This window comes from Dermacentor andersoni, chromosome 8 (assembly GCF_023375885.2).
Source record: "Dermacentor andersoni chromosome 8, qqDerAnde1_hic_scaffold, whole genome shotgun sequence".
Classification (NCBI taxonomy): Eukaryota; Metazoa; Arthropoda; class Arachnida; order Ixodida; family Ixodidae; genus Dermacentor; species Dermacentor andersoni.
Genome location: NC_092821.1, coordinates 25,834,311 through 25,840,839, shown reverse-complemented (window position 1 = coordinate 25,840,839; position 6,529 = coordinate 25,834,311). Strand labels below are relative to the sequence as shown.

General features: G+C 45.5%; 1 long non-coding RNA gene across 1 annotated transcript; it reads left to right on the top strand.

Moving 5' to 3' along the window:
• The first annotated feature begins 1,290 nt into the window (after positions 1–1,290).
• Positions 1,291–3,365, top strand: LOC129383427 (uncharacterized). Its single transcript, XR_008611333.1, has 2 exons — positions 1,291–1,379; positions 3,145–3,365. It is a non-coding gene; the product is annotated as an uncharacterized lncRNA (long non-coding RNA).
• Positions 3,366–6,529: the final 3,164 nt, after the last annotated feature.

The following is a 6,529-nucleotide window of genomic DNA, read 5'->3' as shown; positions in this document are numbered from 1 at the left end:
TTGTCTAAAAGTGCATAAAATGCCAAACGACGTGTTAAAAGTGCGGTTACCGTCGGCCGTCGGCGTTAGCGAATAAAAGACGCCACAGACAAATCGAACTCGTTAGAAGCAACATAAGTTAATTGGCTTTGATATTAAGTAATTTCACACCAGAACTTCAACAATCAAGGGCGTGTTGTTGTTTTGCATACGGGGCGCGCACACGACGCCTGGAAGCCATTCTATGCTCGCGCAGCAGGCATACTGACAGCAGCAGGAGCGAAACGCCGGCGTTGCACAGCGGTGAGAACCACCGCGCTGCGATCACTTCGGCGACACAGTCCAAATTTGTCGGACATCTCATTCTGTGCTGGAAACACTGGGAGGCAGAAAGTTTGAAAAAAACGGCCACTGCCGCCCGCAATGTCTCCAATGTCTCGGTCGTGGGCTGGTCGTGGGTTCGTTATGCCAGTTGTGCGTCATTCTAAGCCGTTCTGTACATTCATACTGCATATTAATTGGAGTCATTTAGCTGTGCTGATGCTGTTTGCCGTGTGTTTTGCATCAGTGCTTCGTGACATCGGCTGTGTTGCGCGTTTTCGCCGACGGCTTACTACCACAATGGCGGGATCTGTGTTCGCCGCCTTCGTGTCTCGGTGTGTCTTTGTACGTCGCACGTTCGGATAACACTTTTTCCGGTAAGTGAAATACATTGCACTTCGTTTCTCGTCAACAATGTTAATATTTTTAGGTGTTACCCGCGACAGTTCTTGATATATGGGCTCTTCTGCCCTGCGAGTTTTCGTCATTACTTTTATACGAGGGTTCTGCTTGTGTTCAGCCGTTCAGCACTACCCCGCTCCACGACTTCCTCAACACCAGTCAGAACTTTGCCCTGCTTGTTAGTCTTTGTGGTTAACGTAGCACGAACCAACCGAAAGGAGTGCATTCGAAGACGACGCGCTGGCTGTAATGCTGAACCAGACTGGACTCGCCCTATTTTCTGTCCTTTTGTTCTTGCGTGTGCGCGCGTGTGTGTCAGTGGCTATGCAGTTTGTAGCGTTCCCACTTTATAGCAAAACAAAAATATAACTGCAGTGTTTACTTCATCTATACAATTCCAAATTAAATCGTCTGCTGATGTACAAATTTCACGTGTGTTTTGTTCTAAATAAGCAGCAAAACCTTTAACCTAGTAGGTGCTTCATCTGGGAGTGAAATCACGACAGCTTGGCATTTGTTAATGAATGATTTTGACTGGGTCACCTTATTTGTAATTGTAAATCTGCCTTTCAACTGACGTGATGCTCTCTTATTTTGTTCCTTTCACTCTATAGATGGCTGGACATCCTTCTTGTACCTTGGCGCTAGCTGGATGACGGGACCTCATCGTGATCAGTGTAAGCCAATGTACTGTACCCTCTCTGGTCCTCCCAGTGCTTTATATATGGGTTAAGGCCAGGGAGCGCTTCGTGGTAAAATAGCTAGTTGGTGTCTCAAAACAGGCATTTTTTGCACTGGTCCTTTATAAGCTGCCACTATTATAACCAATTTCTCAGTGCCAGTGTACATACACAGTTCTACTATTAAGTATTTTCCTCCTAAGCCTTACAAAATTTAACTGTAGGTAGTCAGTCCTATGTAAGAACTCGCAAATTAACTCTGTTGTGTCATATGAGTATTCCATACATGAGTAAAAATTTGCTACAACAGTGTACATTACACCTTGCTTCCCGAATGCACAAATGTATTCAAGCCAATATTTGATTAGTTTGGTATTCTAAATGCTTTCTGTGTGATTTAGTTTCTTCACAGGAATTTACGGTACATCATCAGCAAGCAGTCTAATTTAGGATTTACGTGTGCTGTAAAAGGTGTGCTTTGCCGCTAGAATTGATAAAACATGGGCCGAGGCTTCCATACAAGGACAAACTTCAATTTCGCTCTACCACCGTCAGCACTTGGCTGGCGCTTGCAGAATGAATCACATCAGGTAGCTTGTGCCAGACTGTTTTTTAACTTTGTTGTGAGGAGATCACAAAGTGATGTGTGGAGGATCACAAAGTGATGTGTGTAGGCGCCTGCGTCTGAGATGTAGATTGTGCTGCAACAGATGTGCGTGTAGAACAGGCATGATGCTGAGGGTTCCAGCAGTTTGCAGAGGTGCTTTTAAAATTTTCTCATAACTGCAATTTTACCTGTGCTGTTTTTTGTCACCTGTTTCAATGATATAATTGGAGGTGTTGTCAGAATTCAGCAATTTATTTGCCCTGGCCCATTAGCCTGCCACATTTGACTTTTTACTAGGTGGGCAATTATTCAGCATGGACCATTACTTGAATACACCTTTTTGTGTGCAGTCGCTTCTCAATTGCGGGTCAACGTAGATGCTCAGAATTACCTCAGGCTATAGATGCACAGATGAATTTGCTACCTATACGTATCACTTTGCGCTTTCTCGCGCAAACAGCATGTTAACACTTCCAAGACAGTGGACAATGTTATCGTTTGATCACATCATGAGATACTTTCAATCTTGTATGACGCATCATTTGTCTGAGGTATTGCCCTAAGCCAATTAGGGTCACATGAAAATATATCAACAAAAATGATTGATCCAGCTAGGAGTGTTGCTTTGGAACACTACTTTATCACCAGTCCTCCTTTGCATGCTACCTGCTTACTCTGTACTGCGTCATGTTTAAGTTTGAAAGAAAGGCAACAGCTAGGCACTGCAAAATGCCAAACTTGCTTTTAGTTCAACAATATAAAACGCTGTTTAACTTTTTAATTAAGCTAGTACATCATTTACCTGCAGAGTGGATTACTGTTTTAATCTGATTATATTGTGCAGGAAGCTTCTCAGACTTGTTTGACAGGTTGATAAGTGGCTTTTCAGCCATGAAACACCATATATTAATTTAAAGGCTGACTTTGACTCTGCTATGCAATTTAATGAGTATATGCCAGGAAATATATTTGTCATTTTAAACATCATCGCGTACATACCTTAAGATACCCGTAATTTAAGAGAAAGGAGTGCTTAAACTTATTTTTAATGTGAGGCAAACTTCTTACTTAGCAGATATTGCTAATTGAAGTTCCAATTTCAATATTCCCGTTTCCCATTTCCTCGCTCGCCTTTTTTTCCCCTCTTCTGTGCAGGTATTCCTTGCCTATGTCTACAAGAACCATCACGTGTGGCCTGTGACAGCAAGCTTTTGTGGGCAGCAAGTGCTCTCCTACAAAGGCTGGCCTGCTCCGGCAGTGGCGGCAATCATCTTCAAGATTTATCCATGATCACCTTTGCTGCTATTTGTCACTCTTGTTAATTACACTTTCTGCATCTTTTCTCATTTATTAGGTAATAAAGTATGAGTATGTGACGTGGTGTGAAGTTGATGTCTTGCTGCATTTTCGCTTGCAATCATCTTTTATGCATGAAAAGCTCATCGTACACTTTATGAAAAAAAAATAACAGCATATTATGATTTATCTTTCAGTTCTGGTAACGTGCAACGTACAAGAAATTCACTAATGGACGATATGCCGAAGAACTGGCCATTATTTCTGCGTGATGCTGTGCAAGCATGTGGCGTTGCCTTACAAGAGGCACCCACAAAGTAAGTTACAATTTACTTTTAAATGAAGCGTGGACATCAGGAAAACATATATTTATATTGCTAGTTAGAGTGGTTCGCAGAGTTTTTCCAGATGTGTACTATCCTTTATTTCTTAACTCATTGCAGCACAGCGTTTTGTTTCGTATACTGGTGTAAGGCTATTGTGCCCCCTGTAGCTGAAAACAGGATGTAATTTTTGCCTGAACTGCAGCATCACTCACAAAATTTTTCTTTGCTAGAAACTATTTCAATTTGGTGGAGACCCAGCAGGGCGAAGTATTGTCAATAATGACGTGTTTCATGCAGAGATGTTCTTATTTAGGTCAGTGGGTGAACATTGCAATGATATCAGCATACAATACAGATCATCTTTTATTTGCAAAATAATTCTGACAGGCGGCATGCAATTGATGGGTCTAATTAAAAGGCACTAATTGACCAATGAGGCTGTACTACACTATTCCCATGGTTCATATCTGGAAAAACTACCTATGTCCTATCCTCTATCCGACAATATAAATATTTTTTCTGATGTCCATGCCTCGTTTAAAATAAATTGTAACTGTGGGCAAACGTCGGGTTACTGTAACAGCTGCCGCAAAAATTTGAGGGAATGTCTAATAAAAGTCTTCAGTTGTTCTTGTCAAGCTGTCCATTAGCCAACTTTTAGCGTAACGTTAGCAGGGCTTACTGAAGTACTTCTAGACGTCCATGGCTACAATATGTCTTGATCAAGACAGCTACTAGGCTTTTGAATTAGCCGTTCAAGACATCTTTTAGACATCAAATAGCTGCTTGCGTGTTTCGTGGGATGCACCATCCGGCATATGTACCAACCATTTTTCCTTCGCAATACCACCGCCAAGCCCCGTCCAACGACACCGCACCAAGCGAACGATACGAAAGGTAAATATTATCCATTCATTGCCAAGAGTTAGGTGGGAGGGAAGCTGGCTTGTAATACGAGTTGTATGCGCGTACTGCTGGCGCACGCGCGACTAAGCCGTCTATGTGTTTTTAAAAATGCGCATGCGGATGAGGACTCGGCGCTGAGATGCATCCGGTAAATTTGTGTAATTAGTGCTAAATGCAGCCAGCGTTGTTACGGATCCAGCAGCGGAGCACTCAAACGTTTGCTTGCGCGAGTCAGCTGATGCGATAAAGCTTACTTCTCCATTGACTGCTGTGGCGAAGTAACATTAGAATTTTTTGTCTAGCCCGAGAAATATGGCATGTCTTCAGGCCAACTAATACTTCCGAAACCATAGCGCAGCACGACCGGAGCCACAGCTGCTAGATTTGCGAAGCAGGCTGCCACGCAAGCATAGCAACGGCATATGGCGCAACCGCTAAAGAAACGCACGTGCTCGCCGCGACACACTGTGACAAATATATAAAGCTTAAAAAGCTTCTTTCGTCATACCTTCACTTGATGGCGCTAGCTTCTTAACGAAAACTGTTCACTTGAAGCGGCGCGAACACGGAAACATTCGAGTTATAATACGGCCGCGCACGTGTGTGTCGTCTGGTCGAGCGACTGGAATATGCCGCGTTTCGTCGCCAGTGCGGCGCGCAACGCACTCTTTTCGTAGAGTTACTGTATATGCTACCACAGGTAGCTACCTGTGGTAGCATATACAGTAACTCTATCTTTTCGATGCGCCGCCTATCCAGCGCTGGTTCCCCATATGAAGCGAATGCACGAGACGTTCATTTGAGAGATCGCCAGTCGTTTGTGCGCAGGCGCGAGTAAGAGCAGGCGCGAGAGCGAAAATCTGGGGGCTTTTGCTCCCTGAATATATGACTATGCATAGGCACTTAAGGAAGAGGTTTCTTAGCGCGTGTTGTGTGCGCTTGTCCCCTAGACTGGCTGCAGGCAGGGCACGGACGCCCCATTTGGTGATCTCTGTGTCTGAAGGGGGCAATGTCCTGACTGGTGTTGTATAAATCGCGGGTCGCTTTTTTCGTCGCGACGATAGCGCGGACTTATACAAGCAGGGCTCCAGGAGGGCACATGTAATCGGCAACGGAAGTCTCAGCACCTGAGGTTATACGAAAGTGGACAGCGCCGGATCTCCAGGGCACCCAAGGGGTAGCGGGGGATCAAAGCTGGAAGCAGGGCGGCCCGTGGGTTGAGGCCGCGGAGGCCTAAGCATGCCAGGGGGTGTTCGCATAAAAAATTGCCTGTCCGCGATAGCGGACAGCTGGTACACCCCTAGCTGGCAAGCGCAGACGTCGTCCTGGAGGCGTCGTTTGGTGCCCCGGAGGTGCCGCCAATAATGCGAAACAATGACACGTTGTTACAATTAGTAAAAATCACGATTGAATAAATGTAATTACGTCCAGCCGCCAAATTGTGACGCTATAGGTTCAGCACTACCACGCCCCGCGACTTCTGCAACACCGGTGAGAACTTTGCCTCTAATGGTACGTCGGACAGACTTTCTCGCGCCTGCGGCGCTGGTGCTGGGTCAGCATCGTCACCGGCGGCCTTTAAGCCAATTGTGTTCAACCGCGGTTGCTAAGGCGCTGTGCTGTGCGCTCTAGATATTCAATATATGCAGCCCAGGCTCTACTACATTCGCTACTGCTCCCACAGAAAGATCTGTGATGTTATTTACACGGTGCATTGCCGTAAGGCGCAACAAAGCTATGATCTGCCACGACTGACTTAGCACGAGCACCGCAGCTGCGAGTCAGTCTGTCCGACACAGCGGTCACCACATCGGGCGCTGCTTCGCCTACATTACCGCGCTGGCAGCCAGCGCCCGACCCCACTCCGCAATAACGGCACGCCTAGGGACAAAAGCCTACAACACGCGCTAAGAAGCCTCCTCCGTAGTACCTAGGCAGAGTGATATGTGATATGTTCAAGGAGCAAAAGCCCCCAAATTTTCTCTCTCGTGCCCACTTTTACTCGCGCCTGC